This window comes from Nannospalax galili, unplaced genomic scaffold (genome assembly GCF_000622305.1).
Source record: "Nannospalax galili isolate Female #2095 unplaced genomic scaffold, S.galili_v1.0 scaffold43, whole genome shotgun sequence".
In the NCBI taxonomy this organism is placed as follows: domain Eukaryota; kingdom Metazoa; phylum Chordata; class Mammalia; order Rodentia; family Spalacidae; genus Nannospalax; species Nannospalax galili.
Window position 1 is genome coordinate 3,974,758 of NW_008353342.1, and position 24,133 is coordinate 3,998,890.

The 24,133-nt window shown below is 40.1% G+C and overlaps 1 protein-coding gene across 1 annotated transcript in view; it reads right to left on the reverse strand.

The window, feature by feature from the left end:
- Positions 1-24,133, reverse strand: part of LOC103748000 (serine/arginine repetitive matrix protein 1-like) — a 122,323-nt gene that overhangs the window by 54,232 nt on the left and 43,958 nt on the right. The window contains exons 4-5 of the mRNA XM_029554783.1: positions 19,138-19,363; positions 7,087-7,180 (exon numbers count right to left, since the gene is read on the reverse strand). The gene's annotated coding sequence lies outside the window, so the exon portion shown is untranslated. The remainder of the gene's footprint in view (positions 1-7,086; positions 7,181-19,137; positions 19,364-24,133) is intronic.

A 24,133-nucleotide genomic window follows, 5' to 3' on the forward strand; every position in this document is an offset into this window, starting at 1 on the left:
TTTTTAAAAAATTGTGCCTTTTGTCTTTTTCCTTGATTGGTCTTTGTTTTTTAGACAATCAGTTTTGGACCCTCTTCTATTCTTTTGTTTTGATGTAATTGAGTTCTACTCTTTATTATTTCTTGAGTTTATTTTGCTATTCTTTACCTTGCTTCTTAATCCAACCAATAACTATCTTGTTAAGAGCAAGTATTTTGTGCTATAGATTCTCCTATATGTATCAACAGTAGTTGTTAGATGGTACACTTATCATTAAGTGATAAATGCAATTTCTATTATGATTTCCTTTAAACTTATTTTCAGCAAATTTTGTTGTCCACTGTACTGGTTACTTTTCTTATCACTGTGACCAAATATCTAATAAAAAGCAACTTAAAGTAGAAATGGCTCATTTTGGCTCACAACTTGAGATGAAGAAGACATTATGACAGGAGCAACGCTTGGTGTGGCAGCAGGAGCATGAGGCTGCTTGCTCATATTTGGGCAGATCAAGAAGCAGAGAAAGAATCACAAATACTATCTGCCCCTCCCCTATGACCCACTTCCTTCAGCTAGAGCTGACCTTCCAAGGTTCCACAAACAGCACCATTAACTCTTTAAGCACATGAACTGAAGCCAAATTCATGAACCTTACACCTGAGCGATAATATTCCACTCCTGGCCCCCACAGGCTCATGGTCATCTCACATGCAAAATGCATTTAGGGCACCTTCAAACATCCCTAGAGTCAAATAGTTTCAATGTTATTCAAAAAGTTCAAGGTCCAAAGTTTCTTTTGAGACTCAAGGCAATCTTTTAACTGTGTGTTCCTGCAAACATTTTTTTTTAAATACTAGTTACATGTTTCCAAAATGCAACGGTACACACTAAATATTCCAGTTCTAAAATGGAATTGGGCCAAAGCAAAACTGAAACCCAGAAGCACACACACCAAACCTTGCAGCTCCATGTCCAGCATCTGGAGCTTGTGACAGCATCATCTGGACTCCAGTGGGCTTGGGTAGTCCTGCTCTTCCACCTCTACCACATGCAGCATTTGTAGCATCTTGACCTGGCTCTCCTCAGTGCATGCAACTTTTCTCAGTGAAAGTTTCTGATGTCTTCAGTAAGGGGTCTCTACTACAACTTAGACTTCACCTTCACAGCTTTCAGCCATGACTTTGAGAAGGGCCTCCTTGCAGGGAATCTAATCCTGCCCTATGTTGCCTATTCTCAGTGGCTTCCATGACATCTTCTTGTATCACAAGGTACCTGAAAGTCACAACCATGTTGACATCAAAAAATTCTGCTGCCAGCTTAAGATGTAGTCTGCTTGCCTTGGACCACAGTGTAGCCATTTCTGGATGTATAAACTCTTCTCTTACCAGCTGTTTTCCAGTAGAGTACCCTGAAGGTGTTATCTTTTCTGGGGCTCTGAATTTCTATGGCTACACCCTATAGCCTTTGATGGGCAGGGTCTTGCCCTCAAGATATATTCCTATGATCCAAATGCACACTTCAAAATTTCTCTTTAATGTCACTAGTCTCTTGACAGCCACTTTGTCTGAGGTTTAACAGGGTTGATATTCCTTTCTTCATTAAAATGCATACTTTTCATATTTTTTTCTCTACTTCCTGCTCTCCCCCACTGAAGGTCTGGGTAATGCAATGAGCAATGATTTTATGTCATCTTGAAATTTTCTCCACCAAAACACTAGTCCATCACTTTCGAATTCAGCCTTGCATGAATTCTTTGGGCATGGGAAGAATATAGTTAGACTCTTTGCCAGAAGGTAACATGAATGGTCTCTAGTACAGTTTCCAACAGAGTTTTTATTCCTTTCTGAAACCTCAGGTACACAATCTGTACTGTCTGCCTTTCTTTCTACATTCTGAACTGGAACTCCCACTATAATGGCCCATCAAACTTTGCTTGCAGCATTCTTTTGGCCCAAACTCTTCATCAGTCCTCCAGTTCCAACGGCCTAAGAACCACATGGTCATGTTTATCTCAGTGACAATCCAATACCAATTTTCTGTATCAGTTACTTTCCCCTTTGCTGTGACCAAACACCTAGGCAACACAACTTAAGGGAGAAAGGCTTATTTCAGATCTTGGCTTGAGGAGCAGTGTGGCAGTAGCATGATGTCTGCTTGCTAGCATCTGGGTGAATCAGGAAGCAGATTGAGAACCAGCAGCAGAGCTGGGCTACAGAACCTCAAGACCTGTCTGTCACTCAGCTACTGACTTCCTCCAGCTCTGCCCCGCCTCCCCAAAGTTCCATAATCTCCTAAACAACAGTGCTGCCTGCTGTGGGCTGCATGTTCAAACACATGAGCCTGGGGGGCAGGTAATTAACATATAAACTATAGTACCTTCAGTTGTTAACTAAATTAATTTCAATTTTTTCAGAGAAATTTCCTACATGTTAATATTTCTTTAAACATTGGTTTTCTTATTATTTAGTATATAATCGATATTTGGAACAAGTCTATGATTCTTTAAAAATACATTTTCTATCAGAATAGTCACAGCCTTCTAAGGGAAACTATTAAATTTGTTGGCTGTGGTGGCACAGACCTGTAATCCCAATAACAAGGAGATGGAGGCAGGAGGATCAATCGGGAGCTTGAGGCCAGTCTGAGCTGCACAGTATGATCCTGTCTATATGGAAAGTTAACAAAGACACTGTTAGAACAAGTTTATTTGGTTTGTGTTTTATAGTTGAAAAACTCTCTGGTCCTTACTCTTGGTAGAAAAAGTATCTTCTGTAGCGCTGCAGAAGAAAATAGCAGGAGTCTGGCCAATAGGTACCTCAGCTTCCTTGTTCCCCAAATGGTTAATTCTGAGGCATGTTCTCTGCCTCCCAGCATTCCTCTGTGGGCCTGAACACCAGTTGCCTGTAGAAGGGACAGGCTTTTTTCATTTCCCTTTGTCAGGTCCTCACTTCCTTACTGGTGTTTCCCAGGATCACTTTCCAAATAAATGATCTGACTGATTTCTTTTCTCCAGGTCTGGTTTGGGGAAACCCTCATCAAGACAACTAGCTTTCTTTCTTTTTTTTTTTTTTTGATTAGTATAATCACAATGTATTGTTTCTTGCCCTTTGGAAAATCATTTCAATGTAGGTTTTTTGGGGTCCTGCCTTATGAGAAGTATAGAGCCAGCTTTAAAAATTATGACCTGAACTTTTTGTCTATTGAAAGTTTAATCCAGAAGTTGACCAACTACTCCCCATAGGTCAAACTTGCCCTGAAACCCATTTTTGTATGGCTTGCATGCTAAGGTGGCTTTACATTTTTAAAGATGTTCAGAAACTGTAATCTAAAATGCTTAAAATATTCATATCCAGCATTTACAGAAGAGGCGGTTCTTCGCTGACACGCAGCTTAATGCAGCCTGCTTCCTACCATTGCTGCTTTTCATCTGCTGCCCTTGCAATTTGCTGTCTTCTGTTAGACTTCATTTTTTGTTTTCTTTTTTACGTCTTCCTCCCCATTTTGTAATACATAAATTCTATTCTTTTCACAATTAGCATTGAAAGTTTAAGATACATTCCTATCTGTAAAATTTTAAGCAAACTCTAAAGTTGTTCAGCATTTTAATTTCTTCCCATTGAACATTTCAACTTGTTATTTAGAACTTCAATTTTATGACTTTTGGGGAGAGTTCTTATTACATGTATTATTTACTGTGTATGAGTGGGCTGGTATACTCATGTTATGGTGGCAGTATGGCGGTCAGAGAACAACTTGCAGGAGTTGGTCCTCTCCTTCTATGTGTAGGTGTTGGGGATTAAACCCAGATTCTCAGGTGTGGTGGAAAATGCCTTTTGCTCACTGACCTATCCAGACCTTGGGATATTTTTATAAAAGTATATTGTTTAATGAGAGTCTATGGTTGGTCAGCTGTCTAAGTCTTCCTAATGATGAAAAAAATTATTCTATGCATTTTAACAGCTTTGGTGAATGCAAAATTCAACATGGAAAATTAATTTCTGTCATCTCATGAACATATGACAGTCTTCTTCCATCAGAAACGACAAGCTTGCTGCCCCTCTGTCATTGAGTGCTCTGTGTGTGGGATCTGCTTCTATTTCAGATAACTTTTAGTATTTGTCCCTTTATCCTTGATGTTATCTGATTTCATAGTTGAAACAATCCTGCTTTTTTAAAAGTATTTTTAAGGTTTTATTTATGTATATGTATGTGTGTCTGTGTATATATATGCCACATGTGTGTCTGTGTTCACAGAGGCCAGAAGAGGGCATTAGATAAACTGGAATTGGAGTTATAGCAGCTATTTGCTTCCTGATGTGGGTGCTGGGAACTGAACTCTCATGGGAGAGCAGCAACCAGCTCTCCAGCCCCACAATCCTGCATTTAAAAAACACTAAGTCGGGTGTGGTGGCACACACCTTTAATCCCAGAACTCAGTGAGGCAGAAGCAGGCGGATCTCTGTGAGTCAAGGCAAGCCTGGTGAGCTCCAGGACAGCTGGGGTTACAGGGAGACCCCGTTTCAAAAAAAAAAAAAAAAAAAAAAAAGTGAAAGAGAAAGCCTCTCTTTCCTATGTAATAATCATAACAATTTCCTATATGAGCAATATCATCATTGATATGCCCTTTGTCTGTCTTAGTCCTTTAAACTGTTACCCTAACTGGGTAGGGGCTTTATCCGTTGGTCATTACTGCATTGTCTGAAATATCTCCCAGCATGCAGTGGTGCCTTAAATACTTACTAAGTGATGATTAACTCATATATTTTTACACGTTCCAAAACTTAGTTCAACTTAAAATTGAGCAAAGGAGACACTTTAATGAAAGTATGTAAAATAAGTTATAATATTATATATATATATATAATATTCCCCAGCAAATGAAAACTATCATTACTTTTTTGAGCCAGCTGTTCTTTGAGCTTTGCTCCCTGTAATGGAAAGGATACCTTGAGATTATATCTTTTCAATCCTGCATCCTCAGACATCTATACTGATGCTAATAAAGGTGCTCATTTCTCCTACAAGAACCCCTCTGTGACAAAAGTATGTTTGGGTATTGCCTAATGCACTTGTGATAAATACATCTAGGCATAAAACATAGCAAAAACCCTGGTAGCCTGTTATTTGCAGTAATTGTAGATTGTGAGTGGACATTTTAAAGAGAAGCTTACAAGTTAGTTGTGCTTTCTGGTAGTAATTACCTCCCACAAACATGACTCACTTCAGCAGCTTAATGCAAGAGTTGGGTGTCCCAAAATCAACAGTCTTATAAATAAGTTTCTGAATCATGAGCTAAATGCATAAATGTATTTCTCCTTGATCTCAAAGGCAGCTTTAGAGTTGAGATTTTATACAATAAGTTACCTTAAGAGAAAAGTACAAACAAGCAATGGCGTTTCTGGAAGCTTCTGTATCCTGGTTTTCTCTACTTTGGAAGTCCAAATCTTCTCTGAAGGACCCAGACGCCAGCACATAGTGGTATATGCATGTTTTCCACCCAGGAGGGGAGGACGGCTACTGCTGAAAGGAAGCTCCTTTGCTTTGTTTTTCTTGGTTCTCCCAGGACACCTTTCATGGTAATGTAGCAACAGGAAGGCTTTTGGGTGGGACGTCCTAGGGGCCTTGTAGATAACAGGACTCATGACTGAGGAACTGTGGCTGTGAGCACTGAGAATGCTGAAGGAAGAACCATGCACACCAGATGGGCAGAGCACTCCCTCGAAGACATTGTGTATCTCAGCGAGTTTTGGCCTTACAGGCTAAAATATTTTTTTAAGTATGAAAAAAGTACATTCTGAAATTATTAACAGAAATCTAGGTCTTGACATCATCCACCTACTATTCATTTTTTTTGTATGTGAAGTCCCAAAGCTTTATTTGTGTCTCATTATGAAAGGAGCTATATTAGAAAGCTGTTCTAGTCCCAATATATCCATGCATTTCAGAGTGTAATATGAATCACCCGAGTGGATCTGAGCATAAAATAGAGCCAGAACTCTATTCTGTGTTTAAAATATGAATTCTCATGTCCATCTACCTCTGGATTTCTTTGGGTTTAAAATAGCCATGTGGGAGCCAGTTCTATTACCAGATCCTACAAAATATTCCATGTCAGTAGAGAATGTATTCTGTGTGAAGCCATTCTCAGCATTTTCTGAGTTTTCTCTCTATTTTGTTTCCAGTTATTTTCATATCCACAGCTGCTGCTGTTGCATTCCCCTCTCTTGGAAGGATCCAGAGAAACACAAGGTTCCCCTGTGGCCAAAAGGAAAATTCTTCCCAAGAATGCTGAACCAGTGAAGGTCACTAAATACTACAAGAATACTAAATACAGTAAATAATAGTGTAGGTGCACACAAATGAATAGACAATTGCAGTGACTTGTCATGGAGAGATTTGATATCATATACTAACACGAGTGTATCTAGATACAGGGAAGAGTGAGATATCTCAATGGGCATGTGGCAATTCTAGGGTTAGCAATGAGCAGCCCAAAGCTCAGAACATCCAGGAATAATTGTCATAACAAATACCTGGTACCTTTGGCTGCATGTGTTAGATCTCTTGTACATAGCTCAGGATCACAGACCAGGAAATTTCCACCTGGCCCCCAAAAAAAGCTTTGGACAGAACAGAAAATAAGGCCTAAGAGGCCATTCTCTTGAGTGTAAAATGATCACTCACAACTGACTTTCACACACTCAGCATGTCAGAAGATGGGGCCAATTCCCTTTATGTATCTCACTGGGGATGTGTCCAGGAGTACCCGTGATGCTCTTTGAGTTTTAGGGGAATGAGAAGAAAAGGGAAGGGTGTGCAGTCTGGAAGAGCTGCATTGCACACCCATACTCATTTCACTTTTTGAACAATAACAAATTGAAGCTAAGGAGGATGCTCTAAGGCTCTTTAGTAAATATCCAAGAAGGAGAGCAATTGCTTGGAGGTAGGTCAGAAGGGGCTTGGGATAAGCTAGTGCATGCTAGTTGACCCTCTAATTCCCAGAATCCCTTGCCATGGTATAAATGAGTTCTCATCCCAAACACAATGGCAAACACTTTGGACTTGACCAATTATATCAACCTTCTTCTTTTTCTCTAGTTAGGTTACCTCACAAAGAGCTCGGTTGCAAGAGGAGGCAGTCCTTCATTGATGAGTGAGACCCATCCCCTTTCACAATATGCAGGTTTTCATTAATTTGATCCTAAATGGAAGAAATACAGAGAATATAAATAATATATTTTCAGAACTAAATGTGATTAACTTCCTCTATAAATGTTATCAACATGCTCCACAATAGGAAAACTGCATAATATAAAGATGCAAATTTGCGTTCTCCCAGGATCTTCTTAGGATGCTCTCAGCTTTACCTCACTCTGGCTCCAACTTTCCTGACTACCCTGCACTGGTTCTAACACACCACAAGATACACCAAGGGCTAAGTCAGGCTCAACCTCCAAGCATGTGGAGTTGACTTCCAGGGGAGTGATATTTCAACCCATGGGATAGAAGAGCCAGTAGGTAAAAGCTCATTTCTGCCTCCTGAATCGACTAGCTTAAGAAAGTGTTTACACAAATCCTTAGACAACATCTTGCATTGCAAATCTACTTGATGCACAGACCAACAACCAAGCTGACAGCACCTTCTCCTACTGGTTCTCTCTCCTCTGCTTCATGCCCCTGGACTTTCATGGTGCCCTCTGATAAGCTAATGCCTTTTGTTTGTCTTGTCTTTGTACTTTCTGGAGAAGCTAAACTAAAACACATTTGCATGAGAAAAATTTACACTGTGATTCACCTGAAAGAATGTCATCATAAACAATATTGGTTTCTTAAAAGGAGACTGAATCACGCTAGGCAATGCAGGTTCCTCAGTGGTAGCACATGCACTATGTAGTGTAGATGCTGATAAAGGTAATGTCACCCAGTATGTACATATGGGGTAGCACCTGGACAATCTCTGTACTAAGCTGTTCTAAAAGCAAAATCTTTTATTAACAGAAGTCATAATGAATTAGCCTAAGTGTCAAAGTATAAAATTTCAATGACTTAAGTAACTCTTTCATGCAAGAACTTCATGCTATGTAGTCTGTGTGACTGATGCTAATCTTCATAATTGCCAGTTTAGCAGGTAGTGAGTGTTTCTGTCATCATTTTATAAATTGAAAACAAACTTGAGGCATAGAAAATTTTCCAAATTTTTCCAACTAATATATTACAAAATAGGAGCTCAACTCTTGAAAAAGAAAGGAAATGTATAGTAATACATAGTGAAAAATGATTATACAAAATTAAGCATAGAACCCACACACAATGTTAAAATGTCCTGGGAGTGGAAGCACATGCCTGCAATGTCAACGCTCAGAATACTAAGGCAGGAGACTCTCGAGTTTGAGGTCAGCCTGGACTAAATAATGAGATCTTGTCTCAAAGGGCTGAGGCTGTAGCTCAGTGAAAACAAACACAAATCTCTAGGTGTGAGCCTCAGCACTGAAATAAAACATCAGAAATTCCTAAAGGGATTAGAAGAAATGAATCTAATTCCTAATAGCTGTTTCTAGATTGAAATGGAAGCCAACTATTCAATATTTTTAGGTCATTTCTGTATTGTGTCAGGCACCATATTCACTATTTCTCTCCTGGCCTGGGCTCGTAAGAACCCTGCACATATAGCTGTGCCTCTAGGTATGGTCATGTGACCCACTCTGCCCACCGGAATACAGGTACGCCAGTCTCCCTTTGTCTTTGCCTTCATTTACTGTCATTCAAAATTACCCTTAGTCAACCAAGGTCTGAAAATAACAACTGTCTTGACTCAAGGGAGAGACCAGGTCAGTAATTTTTATTTCAGTCAATCATAACTGTCCATTTTATTATTAAGGTTAATCTCTTATTGTTCCTGATTTATAAAGCAAACTTATCAGACATTTGCATATGTAGGAAACAATGGAAGGACATAAAGGGCTTGGCACTTTCTGTGGTTTCAGACACCCACTGAGGGCACTAGATGGATCACTGCAGAGGGAGGGAGCTGCCGCAGCAGTGCCTGTCTCTTCTGTGCCAGAGCCCTGTAAGCTCATGGGTCCCTCTGTCTCCCTCTTTGTCTGACTGGCTGCAAAGGATCCAGAAGATGGCTCTAATATCCCAAAGGACTCCATGGCACAGGAGATGCTCGTTGAGAGAAGCTAGAGGTCTAGAGCTGCTGAGGAAGAGTCATGCAACCAGCACAAAAGCAGGGATATGATGGGAAGGAGACAAATGTTTTATTATGTAATTACTCAGTCAAGCAACTGCGCTCCAAGGCTGAGCAACAGCACTGTAAACTCCCTTCACTGATATGTGTCCTCGTTATTATTTACTAGTAAAGACTAATCCAAATAAAATAAAGCAGTGGTAATTTTTAGGCCCAAGTATTCCAATCTGAGTGATTTAGAAAAAAAAAAACAAACTCTCTTGAAATCCTATAAGCCTCATTCAAAGCAATAACAATAATGGCAGCAACAAAAATAATGAACCTGCTCTAGGTAGAGACTGACGAATGCTGGTTAACTGTATACAGACATGTTAGTGGCAGTCAATATTTAGAACATTTCTATTGCACTTGAAATGCTCCCTTGGCCTTGTGGTAGTTGATCAGTTTCACAGGACCCTGGCACCATGCAACCACTGAGTTAGAACACCACAACATCTTAAACTTTGGGTCATGACACCTATAGAAGTCACAAAAAGTTTTGCAACAGTGAAAGGTTTCTGAATGCACACAACCAAAATTGGTTCAAGAGCGATACTAATGAACCTGAGGTGTTTCTGACAGCTCTCAACTGTGTTGCACCATGCAACTACACTGCAGCCTTTGATCTGAATATACAACACGCTCACATTGATCTGTGCATGCCTCCATGCCACATGACACCAACAACTGCCTTCAGGTCTGAGTCTCTTATGTTTTGAACTGCAGTATTTTATTGTACACGCAATGTTTTCTATTCTTATAGAAGCATAATGGTTTCATTATAAAACAAAGACTTAATACTCTCCTTCCATCATTCCTCAGCATGCAGGTCTCAAATTAATACATCTTTGAATGTACTGTATTAGAATGTTTGATGTTAAAAAGGGAAATTTTGCTGTTTGAGTTGCTGACTTGAGCCTCAGTTTTTAAAAATAGTGAAATGTTTGGGGAGGAGGCAGTGGGGGTGATTTGCTCAGAATACATTGTATACTGGTATGAAATTCTCAATAACTAAAAATACATTTTAAAAATTATGAAATAAAATTTGGTTTGGGATTAGGATAGAATTTCCAACAAGTTCAGAAATGATCCTTCAAATAGTTCTGTCATTTTGTACTATATACTTATGGGAAACAATGTTCTCAGCATTGATTAGAAAAATCAAAATATTGATCAACTCTGAAAAACACTGATGATGATCTACATCCTATGGTATCAAACATTCAGCCAAGAATTAATTCTTTATGTAAACATAAACACATCCATCTTCTTAAGTGTGTACATTTACTTTTGTCTTTAATAAAGAACAAAATTATACATATACCAAAAATTGTGGTTTTTTTCTTATAATTGTGTTTTATGCATGTGTGTGTGTGTACTCACCTATGCCTGAGTGTCAGCATGTGGAGGCCAAAGTCAACAGCAGGAATTTTCTATCACTGTCTGTGTTATACTGGAGTCAGGGTCTCTCACTGAACCTGGAGTTAGCATTTCAGCTAGACTGGCTAGCCAGCAAGCCCTTAGCATCCTCATGGCTCCACCCTCTCCAGCACTGATGTTACAGATGCACATTGTGGTACCCAGCATTTACACAGATGCTGGGATCTGAACTCAGGTTCTCACACCTGATGCAGCAAGCGATTTACTACTGAGCCATCTTCCCAGTTCCCAAAGAGTTGTTTTAAATAAATTTCCTTATGGTTTATTAAGTTAGTAAATGCATACTATTTTGTGTTCCTATATACTCAGGGTTTCTAAAAATTTCTCCGGTGAAAATGGGCTATGAATGGTGATGCTTTAGAAGCCCCGTGTTGCATTAAGACTTAACCTTGTCTGGAGTGTCATATCTGAGGACTCACTTGCTAGTAATCTAGCAGGGTACTGACTTCTCTGTAAAGGAAATTACATTCTCAGGTCTGGCTATGGGACTAAGTTCACTCCAGGGCAGAAATGACATATGCCATTTCCAGGTCACCTCCTTAATGACTACTTTCTTCACTAACCTTTCTCCTTCCTGTTGTCTGGGAAACATGATGGCGGGAGTGATCTTGGAAACCATAGGTTTGGCAGAATATCCCCACCAATTTAGATGTGCTTCATCGACAGATTGCTACAGAGAAACATACACATCTGCCTTATCGAGCCACTCTATTTTAGCTTTGTTGCAGCCACAAACTAAGTAGCCTAACATGTTGTTTTCTATGAAGCGTGGATCCTATCTGATTCCTTTCTGTCACCCTACCGGTGCTTTATATTGACTAAGCTTTCAGTGACTATTTACTGGAATCAATGTTGAACAAATGAATGAATTCCATACATATGTAATGCTACCCCCAAGAGAAATATTCTTAGCTTAGTTTTACATGTGTTTTAGGGACATGATGTTGCTGTATTGCCCAGGTTTACCTGGAATACCTGCACTCAAGTGATCCTTCTGCATCAGCTGCCTGAGTAGGTAGAATTAAAGGTGTATGGCATCAAGTAAATTATGTTCTATTAGGTTAGGTGTTGGCATACATCACACCTAAAATTAAGGTCAATATTTTAAAAGTGCACAAATTGGAATGGCTTATAAAGATGTCTCTTAGCATGCTAAATGCTTTATCTGTTTTTAGTTTTCTGAGTATTATAGAATCATAATACAATTATGGTGTTTAATTAGAATAAAATTTAAAAGTATAAATTGATCCTCATGGAAACAAACTTGATTCTTTGGTGACAAAATCGGGTTTAAAAAAGAGTTTGGAAATCTACCCCATGTTCCTCAGAAACATTAACTATGTGAAAAACACAATTACTAAGTGTTATATAACTCATCATTAGCCACTGTAATTTAACATAATGACTTAGGCCAGAATTTTTTACTACAAAAACATCAACAGGTTTTTCAAGCTGCTTCACAAGCAGGATTTTTATCTAGCATTTAAAAATATTTTATTTATTCTATTTCTATGAGTATTTTGCCTGCATATAAGTGCCCCATTTGCATGAAATGCTCCCAAAGGCCCAAAGAGGGCATTGGATGCCCTAACAATAAATTGTTAGCTGCACGTTGGTGCTGGGAACCAAACCCAGGTTTGCAAAATCAGCCATTTCTCTTAATGGTTGAACCATCACCCCAGCACAAAAATGAGTTTTAAAGGCCTCACTATTCATGGCTAAGCTACTTTTACACTGATATTATTCTGATATTAAAGCTTTGGAGAAAAGCCAAAGATACAGGGTACAGCCTAGATGTCACCATATAAACTTTGAATTCTGCAATCATTTGGCTCTTAAATATCCCCCAAAGACCTATGTGTTTGAGGCTTGGTCTGCAGGGTGGCTCTCTTGGGAGGTTCTAGAATCTTTTGTGAAGTGAAGCCTCCTGGGGCATCTGTAGGTCACTTGGGAGGGTTTGACCTGAAGTCCTTGAAGAGCAGTATGTAGATTTTCCTCTTCCTCTCTTTACTTCCTAGTTAGGTGAATGGTTTTGCTCTACCATGCTTGTGTCATGCCATGTGCATTGCCTTGTTACAGGACCAGATCAGTGGAGCCAACCAATCAATCATAGAGCAGAAGCTCTAAAACTGTGAGCCAAAATAAAATTGTAAGTTGATTATCTGTAGTATTTTGTTATAATAACAGAAAAGCTGGCTGATGCAAGGCTTTACACTACAACAAAGCATCATTGTATCCTGACACTAGAGATGCTAAGCAATGGTTAGTCCACCTATTAGGAGCTCCCACAAAGCATTCACAACAGGCTCCACTCCACTCAACACTAAGGGTGCTGCCATTTCCTGAGCTCAAACAGATAGTCAGAAGCAAGACTTAGGCATACTCACTTCTAACTTACTTATTTTCCAGTTCAAAACAATTTATCTTAGCAAATCTATTTCTTTTCCTCATGGGTGTCATTTTAAATATAATAACTGATTAGCATCCTTTTAGTTTAATAAACTGTAAATGTTATGCCCGCATTGCGCTAACATCAATATTTCAAACTACTCACCATTTAGGATAATGAAAAATCACTTATGGCCATTTACATAGCTAGCATGTAAATTTAAAGTAGCTATCCATCATGACAATGTTATATGAAATTATTAAAATGGTATTCCATTGTGCTTAAAATAGTTGTCCTGGTGTGAATTCTGTGTGAGCTAAATACATTCTTCAAATAATTTCTCCTAAAAAGCCTTAACATACTGTTATTTGCAGCAGAATTTCAACAAATAATGGTTATTTGCCCCACAATAAAAACTAGAATAGCTGTTTGACATTTAGAATTGAAAATGGAAAGTTCTTTTCATCCCCTACCTTCCTTTGGGATTGCATTTCTTCTTAAGATTTTATTTTCCTGTGAGAGACTCAGCCAGTTTTCCTGACTTTGGGTCATGGGGACTTGTAAAACTCTTACAGAAGACAATGAATCTCAGCAAAAAGGACTTGTCTAGGGTCCTCTACTTGCCTTTGATTCTGCTTGCCCTGTGCTTGACGAGAGAAAGAGGAGAAATGAATGGAAAGGGTGGGGACGATGAAGATGTGCCAGGAGGGGAGCATTGAGGTCAAGGTGAAAACATCTGTCTCCCCTGTCATCCAAGGCTGGGAGGGAACAGATGGTCCCGGGAGAAGTCCACGCCACCTGGAACTGACAAGCCAGATTAAGAGCAGTGATGGGTGGCTGTTGGCTTCAAGACTGTCGTCTGTATATCTTTGTAGAAACAGATGCTTTCTCAGATTTTCAAGATTAATTCCAGGCCTGAGAAGCAAAAGAATCCCAGAGCAGAATCATGGGATGTGGGAAACGAAGAAAACTGGATGTTACAGCCCTGATGTTTGGAGCCCAGGTGGTTCCCATGATTTGCCTGGATCTAGAAGACAGCAAGTGGCTGAGTTGGGACTCCAAGTCTCATGACCTGAGTTCATATCCATGTGTGAGACATGATGTTCAGAGCATGGTCCCAATCCTCAGGCCTGTCTCACTTCTCTGTGTTTGCCTCAAAGCCACAGGGCCATCCCGGGACAGCCAAGACAAATCCCTGCTTTCTTTGTTCCCTGGCTCAGGCCTGCCAAGAAAGTTTGTTCTAGGCTTTTAAACAACTATCTTCCCTTCCTCAGATCCACTTCTTTTTCTCCTTGCTGTCCCTCAATCATGCAAGCCAGGGAGTGACCAGAGAAAGCTTTGGGTCTTTCATATACTCATGAACATACAGTAGCTGTGGTTATCTGTGAAGATCTGCACAAGATCAGCCCTTTAGCTGTCTACCAGTGGAAGGGTCCCACTAACCACTACCCCTTCCTGAGTTGACACTGACAGTTAACGGTTGCCAGGGGAGGGGGAGTCATATACCTCAGTGGTGCCACCACCAGTAAGTTGCCTGTGTTCCAATAAATAACTCCCATAAATAACTCCCAACCCAGGCTCATATAATATGAGCAGCCCAAATTAAACTCAGTGGGTCATAAACAAAACCAAAAACAAAAGACATAAAGGTTGAAGGAGAGAAGGGCTCAGCAGCAATCGGGGAGGGGGATGAGAGAGGGGTGAATATGATCACAAAGCATTGTATATGTGCATGAAATTGCTAATAAGTAAATGAATTAATTAGTTAATTTTAAAAGATCATGCATGCAAATTACAGTCACTAAAGAGCTTTGGAATTATTCACCTAGGTGTGCTATAATTAATGTCATAACTAAATACATAAATCCAGGTATTCAACTGGCCAAATTGCCACAGCACCACTGCAATCATTCTCATGAATATGGCCCTTCGGGGATCCTTCTTTTCCCTACTGTTTCCACCATAGTAATGCTGTCTCCTTGAGGCCTATACTGGTTTACAGCAAATAGGTTTGCCCACATTTAGCAGTTTGCAAATTATTTGAAATGTATTGCCAAACATACATAACTAGTTTTATTGAAAATTAAATTATCTGAAAATTGAGACTGCTTTATACCAGTGCTCCAGTGACCACCCTGCTTGAATCATCTATAGTACCACCCACAATGGGAGAATTTTAGAAATCAATTTTGGTTATTGAATGCATTATATTTCATCTAAGACTAATTCCTTGCAATAGCTTTATGGGGTAAGTTTTGTTATGGCAGGGGAAACAGAGTCATAGATGTTAAGTATAGTCAGTCCACCACTGCTCTTGATGCAATTTCCCAAATGCTGGAATGACAGGTTTCTGCTACTGCACCCTGCTTACATAGACTTTAAAGTTAACCCAAGACTAAATATAATACCAGAGTACACCCATAACTTATATAGTCATCTATGTCTTAAATGACTTGGTTTCCTCCCTAACAAATGACCAAGTTTGAGAATTCAAAGCAGGTGTACAGAAAGGCTCTAAGTATGTGACACTTACAGTGGGTACTCTTTCTCTTGGTTTTGTTGTTGTTGTTAATGATGATGATTTTGTTTGTTTCATTGTTTTAAAATTTTATTTCTATTTATTTTTAATTTTATGTGTATGAGTGTTTTGACTCCCCATGCAGGACAGAAGAGGGCACTGGATCCCTAGAACTGGAGTTACAGATGGTTGTTAGCTGCCATTTGGGTGCTGGGAACCAAACTCAGGTCCTCTGCAAGAACAGCCAGTGCTCTTCACTACTGAGCTGTCTCCTGGGCCCTGGTTGGTTGTTCTTTTGAGATAGGATCTCACTATATAGCCCTGATTGACCTGGAACTCATTATGTAGACTGGGTCTCCCTTGAGCTTGTGGTAATCCTCCTGCCTCAGCCTCCTGTGTGCTGGCCGCCACATTCAGCTCTTCCTTCTAGTGTTGACCCAATCATTGGGTCTGGATGATCTGGTCAGTCTGTTATCAATATGAATCTTAAGGGAAAACAGAAGTTAGAAGGCACTATGAAAAGACACTTTCCAGCTGGTGTTTTCCAGGCTCAGCCACCTCAACAGCACCAAACACATGCATCCTCAGAAACTTGACTTTCAGCGAGAAAAAGGTGCTGTGAGCAAAGCAAACACATGCTCTCCTTCCTCTATCCATTTATCAAATATTTTAAGAGATTTTGAATGGTAAGAAAGGGCTTTATTCCACTCAAGCTAATTTATGTTAATGTTTCTAGTTCAAAATCTGTATAGTACAATGGACCTGTTCAAAGCACACCCATGAGTGTCAAAAAAAGACGATTTCCCAGTTCTAAAATGAAGCGCATGTCCACAGCTCTAGTGAGCAATCCATACCCTCTGTCTGTCAGGGCAGGCCTGTGAATCTACAGGGCATTCACTCTCTGTTTGGGCCACCACATGAGAACATTTCAGGAGAGCTGCCAGGGAGTGAATTTGTAACTGTGATATTGTCAACTTGACAGGATCTAGAGTCACCTAGGAAACAAGCCTCTGAGCACATCTGTGAGGGAGTTTCTGGATTAGGTTATCTGAGGTGGGAAGACCAATGCTAAATGTGGGCAGCCCCATTGTAACGGGCTGGGGCCCCACGCTGAATAAAAGGGGAAAGTGGAGCTAAGTGCCAGCATTCACCTTTCTCTGTTTCCTCACCTTGCATGCAATATGATCAGTTGCCTCAAGCTCCCGTCACCAGGATGTCCCTACCATGAAGGACTGGATCCTCAAACGGTGAGCCAAAATAAGCTCTCCCTTCCTTAAGCTGCTTTTGTCAGAGCAACAAGAAAAGTAACTAATACAATGACTGGTGGGGAAACTGTGTTTAAGGCTTGAATTCAAGAAGAATGTTTTCTTTTGCCAATGTATCCTGAAGAATACAGGCAGAGAGGCTCTGAGGAGATGGCTCAGCAGGCAAGGTGCTTGCAGTACAGCTGTGAGGACTGGATTCTAGGTCCTCATACCCATGCTAAATACAGGGCAGAGACAGGGGATCCCTAAGCAAGCTGACTAGCTAGACTGGCCTAATCAGTAAGCTCTGGGTTCAAATAGAGTCCCTGCATCAGTATGTAAGATGGAAAGCAATCAAGGAAGACATCCAGTGTCAACTTCTGGTCTCTACATGCATGTTCAAGCACATGTACCCACACATACAAACATGCATACACACATAAATGAACAACATACACATACACACACATAAGAACACAGATAGCCAATCTGTTTACATTGTCCAGCATGGAAAATATGTCTTGCTTGCTTTTACAAACTACACACATTAATTAGCAGTGCTTTCCCTGTGCCCATAGCTGAAAATCACTTGATTTTAGATAAATCCAATCACTCCCTGATGTCACTAAATACTGTATGTCAGAAATGCTTCACTCCGGGCCCTGCCTCCACAGAGGGAGTAGTTAACTTATTTGGGGCAAAGAATCTTCCTTATGCTTTTGAGTGTCTTCAAAGAAGTCCACAGTCTAGTGGTTAGGGAGCTGGGCCTGACACAGAGAGGAAGACAGAAGCACCTCGTTGGTGGTGTAGCAGTAATGGATAGCACTTTCTTCAGAGCCAGAAAAGCTGATTCTAGCTCTACCACCTCCTGTGAACTATGTCACCTGTACAAGGAACTTAGACTCTTTGGGCCTTTCTGTCTCCTCAAACATGTGGCTAATATGAGTCTTCACGTTATTAAATCAACAATGACCAAAGAAGCACACTATCCTATCATATTTGCTCTCAGCACAGATGTGCTGTGACTTATTTAATAGTCACATTAAGAGTTAGATTCTATTGTGATCCTGATTTTCCAAGGGAAGCCCTGATGCATAGTTAATAGCCACAATGGGAGTCGTTGTTACTAATAATCCTGACCTCATTAATGTGGTGGTTTAAAGCATTAACGGCTAACTATGCAAGGAAGTAAAGTCATTTAAAAGCATTATAAAGTAAAATAAATCATTCTATGATTTATTTCTTCCTCCATGCATCTTTCTCCATAGTAAGTGTTCAAGGCATATATTGAAGTGAGCCTTCTGGCCTAAACAGCCCTATAAACACACTATTAGAAACTGAAATTACTTTTAAGTCCTAGGGAGAGGTGTGAAAGTGTTCAGAGGACAGTAGAAGGAATAAACAATTTTTTTTTTTTCCTTTTAGAGACAGGATCTCCCTGTAGCCCCAGGTAGCCTGGAACTCACTATGTAAACCAGGGTGGTCTTGCACTCACCTGCTTCTGCCTCCCAAGTGCTGAGACTAAAGGCGTGCACCACCATGTCCAGCACAAATAGTTTTAAAAATCCCCCCAAATTAAAGGACAAGCATTTGCAGGCTGAAGGAGGTTGTCTCATATGATGAGCAAGGAAAGACCACCCCAGGTCACGTCAGTGAACTGAAGATAACCTGCAAGAAGGCTCCATCCCAAAATCTGAGCCAAGAAAAATAGCTAGCATCCGAGGAGGTGTCAAGAAACATCAGACATCCCACAAGCCATCCAGAGCCAGAGGGCAGCGGGGAAATGCCTTTGAAATGTTGAGGTGAAATTGTTTCAGACCTAAAATACTCTATCCGGGCATGCTGTCAGTCGATCCTGACATCTTATAAAATACTCAAATGCTCAAAAACTATCTCCTATGTTTGTTTTCACAGGAAACTACTGGAAAATGGACTCCCCAAGAAAGAGGAAGTTACTGAAGAAAAAGGAAGTCCTAAGATACAAGAAACAGAAGATGCAGGAGGCAAAGGAAATTCCCAGGAGTTAGTGAAATTTGAACGTTCCAGAATGACAGCTGTGCAGTATCTCTGGGTAGAAGTCCACATTTGAGCAAAAGGACTATGAGTTGTAGGTGCGAAATCTCTAAAGACTGGGAAAAAATGAATGGATTGATTGCCTTTGTTTAGCTTCTGGGAATGTTATTTTTAGTCATTTGACAGATCTTACAACATGAGAGAAAAAAACTAACCAATGGTAGATACAGTGAACTAAACAATAAAAATATTAAAATATAAAGAAGGTAATTATGAATCCTACAAAGAAGAGTTGTACAAAAAGGAGATGATCAAAGTATACTACCTGAATGAACAGGAACAATTCAGAGTCCAGCAATGAAGGCAGCCGAGTGGAGAGCTAACTGCACAAGAAGCAGCAGGCAGGCGTGGATGACGAGAGGCGGGCTGTCACCTCCCATGCTCTCTAGTTGACGTTATATAAAATTCACCAGCCAAGAAATATCATCGGTATCATTTCAAATGTGGAAAGACACCTAACAGTTGGACTTGGCTGCTTCTGAGTAGTCAGTCTGAAAGGTGAAGAGAATTGGGGAGAGGAATATTAGTTTTCCAAAGCAAGAGTTTTAAAATGCATATACAGATCATGTGCTGATTGTACAGTAAACGGTAAAAAATAAATAATTTCCGAAAGACTCTTTTTCAGTAGGTAACACTATCAGAGATAAAGTTTAAGAAATTGCTTCTAGAACCATACTGATGCCATTCTGCTGATAAAGATTATAATTTACTCTTAACCAAAAACAAAAACAGAAAAACCTGAATATAGGTAGAAAATACTAATGCCCCAAACCAATAGAAACTAGCTGGACAAGTAAGGATGAGAGAATTCATGAAGGAGGAAGAAAGAGAGAAAAGTGAAAGAAAACCCAAAGTTAAAACAAACAGAACTTGAGACAGATTTAAGCACAAAAAGTCAGGCATTGTGAAAGTTTGTCTCTTCAGCAGGAAACAGGAAGATGGAGAAGTCTGAGCACTTCCTGGCCATCCTGCACCAAGTAAAGGAAGGGCAGGCAGGGCAGGCAGATAACAGCCAGTTTCTAAAAGTTACTAGTTACTGATTTAGAACTGCCTGCTAGAAAGATTTACTCTTTCTTTTGAACCTTAGAAATCTATTGTTGAGGGGAAAGGAATGTCTCTAAAGAAGCTAAGAGCTCTTCATGAAGTCCAAGATGTGAGGGGAACTTGGTGGACAGCTGTCTTGTTTGGGAGCAGGAAAAGACAGAGGACAATTAAAGAACTGGGCAAAAGGCTACTCAGAAATGCAAAGTTCTTTCATTGTAATTGAAAATGGGTTTGGAGTCTAAATTGATACCTCTTTTTTAGATATACAATATGATCCACCTATATCACTTCTGGGTTTGTAAACAAGAGAATTGCAGTCAATTACTGTAGAGATACCCGCACATCCATATTTATTGTACCACTACTCCCAACAGCCAAGTTATGGTATCAGCATAGGTGCCAAACAAGGGATGAATACATAAAGATGACGCAATGGAGTTTTATTCAGCTATAAAGGAGAACAAAATGGATGTTCTGCAGGAAAATGGATGGACCCGGAAGTCATGATGCTAAGTGAGATAAGCCAGACTCACAAAGACAAATACTACATGTTTTCCCTCATATGTGAAACTGGGGGCGGGGGAGGGTCAGGAGAGTAAAAGGTGAACTACTAGGATTATGGAAGGAAGAGGGGGAGTGGTAGGGGAGGGATTAGGCATGGTAACAGGTAGATAGCATCAAAATGTCTTATCTGCATGTATGGAATGTTACAGTGGCACATTTTGAGTCTAAATTTTGTACACTTAATATACATTAACAAAAATACTCCTTTTTATATTTTAATAACTACTCAGGCTACATACATTTCCAAATGTTCTAAGCTTCTGGGTAAAATGATATTTATACCTCTTGTCCATTTGTCTAAAGCATTGTGAAATTTGAGAGCAAGAGTCTTCTATGGACACTAAAGGTCACAGGTAGACTGTCCTGAAGTGAAGGTGGCCATGTAAATGCCACTCCTGCTGAGGGTAAAGAAGTCTGAGGTCCCTTCCCGACATGAAAAGAAGAATAAAGCACACTAGCTTTTCTGTAAATAGGACCTTTGCAGTTTATTCCTCAACTTAGATGGAATTTAATTTTTAATCATATCTAAGTAAAATCACAACAGTTCTTGGACTAAACATAGTTCAGACCTAGAATATTCTTTCCTCCTAAACTTTCTGCAAAGGAAGAACAAGGTATGAGTCTTTTCCAGAGTTCCTTGGCTCTCTTCACTCAGCTTTACTTTTACTGCTGCTTTCTGACCCATAAAACTCATCTCTGCCAACACCCTGCTGGGGACTAATTATTGCAAAAGTTAAGATATTTTGTTTAGTTGAATATGATTGAAATAAACAGGAACATAGACGATGCATGAAGATGTATTTCCCCCAGGTGCCTACATGCATTCTTTAGAATATACATCTGTACTAGACAACCTCAGTTTACACATTGATAAGCTAGGATTACGGTTTATAAATTTAGTTTAGTGAGGAATCTACATGGTGGAGTTATGACTAAGACTCAGCCGTCTTCTTGCTGGGAATTAGTTCCTACTAAAATAGTCGCTGGTGGTCCTCATTAGTCAGAGAAGATGCTCAGAAAACTCACACAAGGTTATTTTCCTTCCATGCTAGTAAAATGGTACAAAGGCACGTTTATGAGACAAATGTTGAGCACTGTCCCTTAGTGCTCATGATTCAGTAGTAGGCCAAAGCGCACAGAAAGTCTTGTGTTCATCAACCTACCATTGGTGGAGAGTACTGAGAGAAGAACCAGTATCAAAGCAGATTTCTTTTTGCAGAAATATGTTGGTGAACCAAGTTCTAAGTCTTTTTTCATAAAATATGGGAAAATTGGGCTGGGAAAATGGCTCAGTGGATAAGCCCTTATTGGGTAAGCATAAGGACTAGAGTTCAGATCCCCAGAGACCATGTAAAAGCCAGGCAGGCCTGGCAGCTGCCTATAATCACAGGATTTAGGAGGCAGAGACAGAGGAGCCTCAAGGAAAGCTGGCTAGCTGGACCAGCCAGAATTGTCGAGTGCTGGGTTTGGTGAGAGGCCCTGCCTCAATAAATAAATAAAGTAGAGAGAGATAAAAGAGCACCAAGGTCAACCTCTGGCCCCCACATGCATGTGCATCTGCACACACATGCACCCACACTCATGTGAACATTCATATACACATGCATGCACAACACACACATAATATACACATATAAAAAAAGGAAAAAAATGGGATATTTATATTGACACTTGCTAAGTAAAATATTTCTTGACTTGGGAAACTTTAGGTGGAGAAGGGTTAATTTTTGTAGCTAAAACTTCATGAAAATATAGTGAGATTCAGGTGCTTAGTATCCCAACTATGTATTTCATCCGGAGCAAATACATTAGTGCTTATATCCAACCTCCTATGCCACAAACCAGCCTACAAATAAAGTGTCATCTTAACTCCAATTCATCTTGTAACCTGGTTCTATTTAGATGTAACTAGGTCTCTATTTTTGTAACTTAAAAATATAATCTCAGCTCTAATGCCTGTGATTAATCAAGTGCTATCAGTCTTCGGAGGTATCATATTATCATATTATTATCATATTTATTCCATGAAAATTCTCAACGTATTCCCACCTGGAAATAGCAATGAGCATAACAAAAAGAATAATAAAGTCAGCTCCTGACAGTCACCCAGAGTTTTCAAAGTGTTAGATCACTCTGTGATCTAGTTGGCTCATTATGCATGGGATTCTTGCCACACCTCCCAGACAGGGGAAGTTCAGTCAGCATGGGAGCCTAGGCACAACAAACTTGGAAATTTATGTTGCTTTAGGGCTCCATGCCAACTGAGGGCTCAGAACTAGTAGGATATGCCTCTGCTTATTTCTTGTTTTGTTGTTTTTTAAATCAAGATATAGAACAGAGGCATTACTTAGGATACAGTGTTAAAATAAAAGACTGTGAGTGAAGCCATGAGTCTCAACTTTGGTGCACTTCAAAATCTCCTAGTAGGCTTATTAAAACTCAGATCTTTGGACCCCCAGAATTTCCAGGGCAGCAGGTCTGTAATAGGGCCTGAGAATTTGGATTTTGAATGGTTTTAAGATGATGGTAGCCATTCTAGTTTGCTTCTCTGTTGCTGTGATCAAACACTGACCAAAACCAACTTGGGGAGAAAAGGGTTTATTTCAGTTTACAGTGCAGTCTTTCATTGAGGGACACTAGGGCAGGAGCTCAAGTAGGACCCTGAGGCAGAGCTCAAGGAGAGATCATGAAGGAATGCTGCTTCCTGACTTGCTCCCCTGGCTTGCTCAGCCACTTTTCTTATACAGCTCAGGCCCACCTGCCCAAGGATGGCGCCGCCCACAGTGGGCTGGGCCCACCAGAATCAATTATCAATCAAGAAAATGCCCCACGGTCAGGCCCATAGGCCAGTATGATGGAGGAAATTCCTCAAATGAAGTTTCTTCTTTCCAGGTGGCTCTAGTTTATGTCAAGTTACAAGTTGACACACAAATACATTATTATAAGCCATACCCCTTTCATTTCTTATCCCCAGAATCTCATGTTAATAACACAATATAAATATAGTCCAACTTTCAAAAGTTCCATGGTCTTTTAAAAATTAAATAACTTAAAAGTTCAAGTTCAGCCAGGCATAGTGGCACATGCCTTTAAGCCCAGCACTTGGGAGGCAGAGGCAGATGGATCTCTGTGAGTTCAAGGCCAGCCTGGTCTACATAGTGAGTTCCAAGCCAGCTGGGGCTACAGGGAGACCCTGTCTCAAAAAGACAAAAAAAAAAAAAAAAATTCAAGTTCTCTTTAAAAGTCCCAAATCTCTCAACTATGGGTTCCTATAAAACAAAAAATAACTTTCTTATCATTCTAAGAAAGAAGACCCAGGACACAATTATAATCAGATAAAAGCAAAACCAAAATTCAACATTGTGAAAAGCTCAGTGTCCTACTTCTGGGTCTCATGATCTTTTGGGCTGTGAAAGTTTTGGGCAGCTCCACTTCTCTGGCTCTGCATCCCCAGCACACGCTGTTTGTCTCGTAGGTTTAGACCAGCTCCACTCCACACCTGTGGCTGTCCTTGATGGTTGCCCCATTGTCCTGGAATCTCCAAAAATCTGAGGTCTGTAGTGCAACTGAAGCTGCACCTTCACCAATGGCCCCTCTTGGCATCTCAAGAGGGATTCTACTCCTGACAGATGGCACCACACCTCCACCTCTCT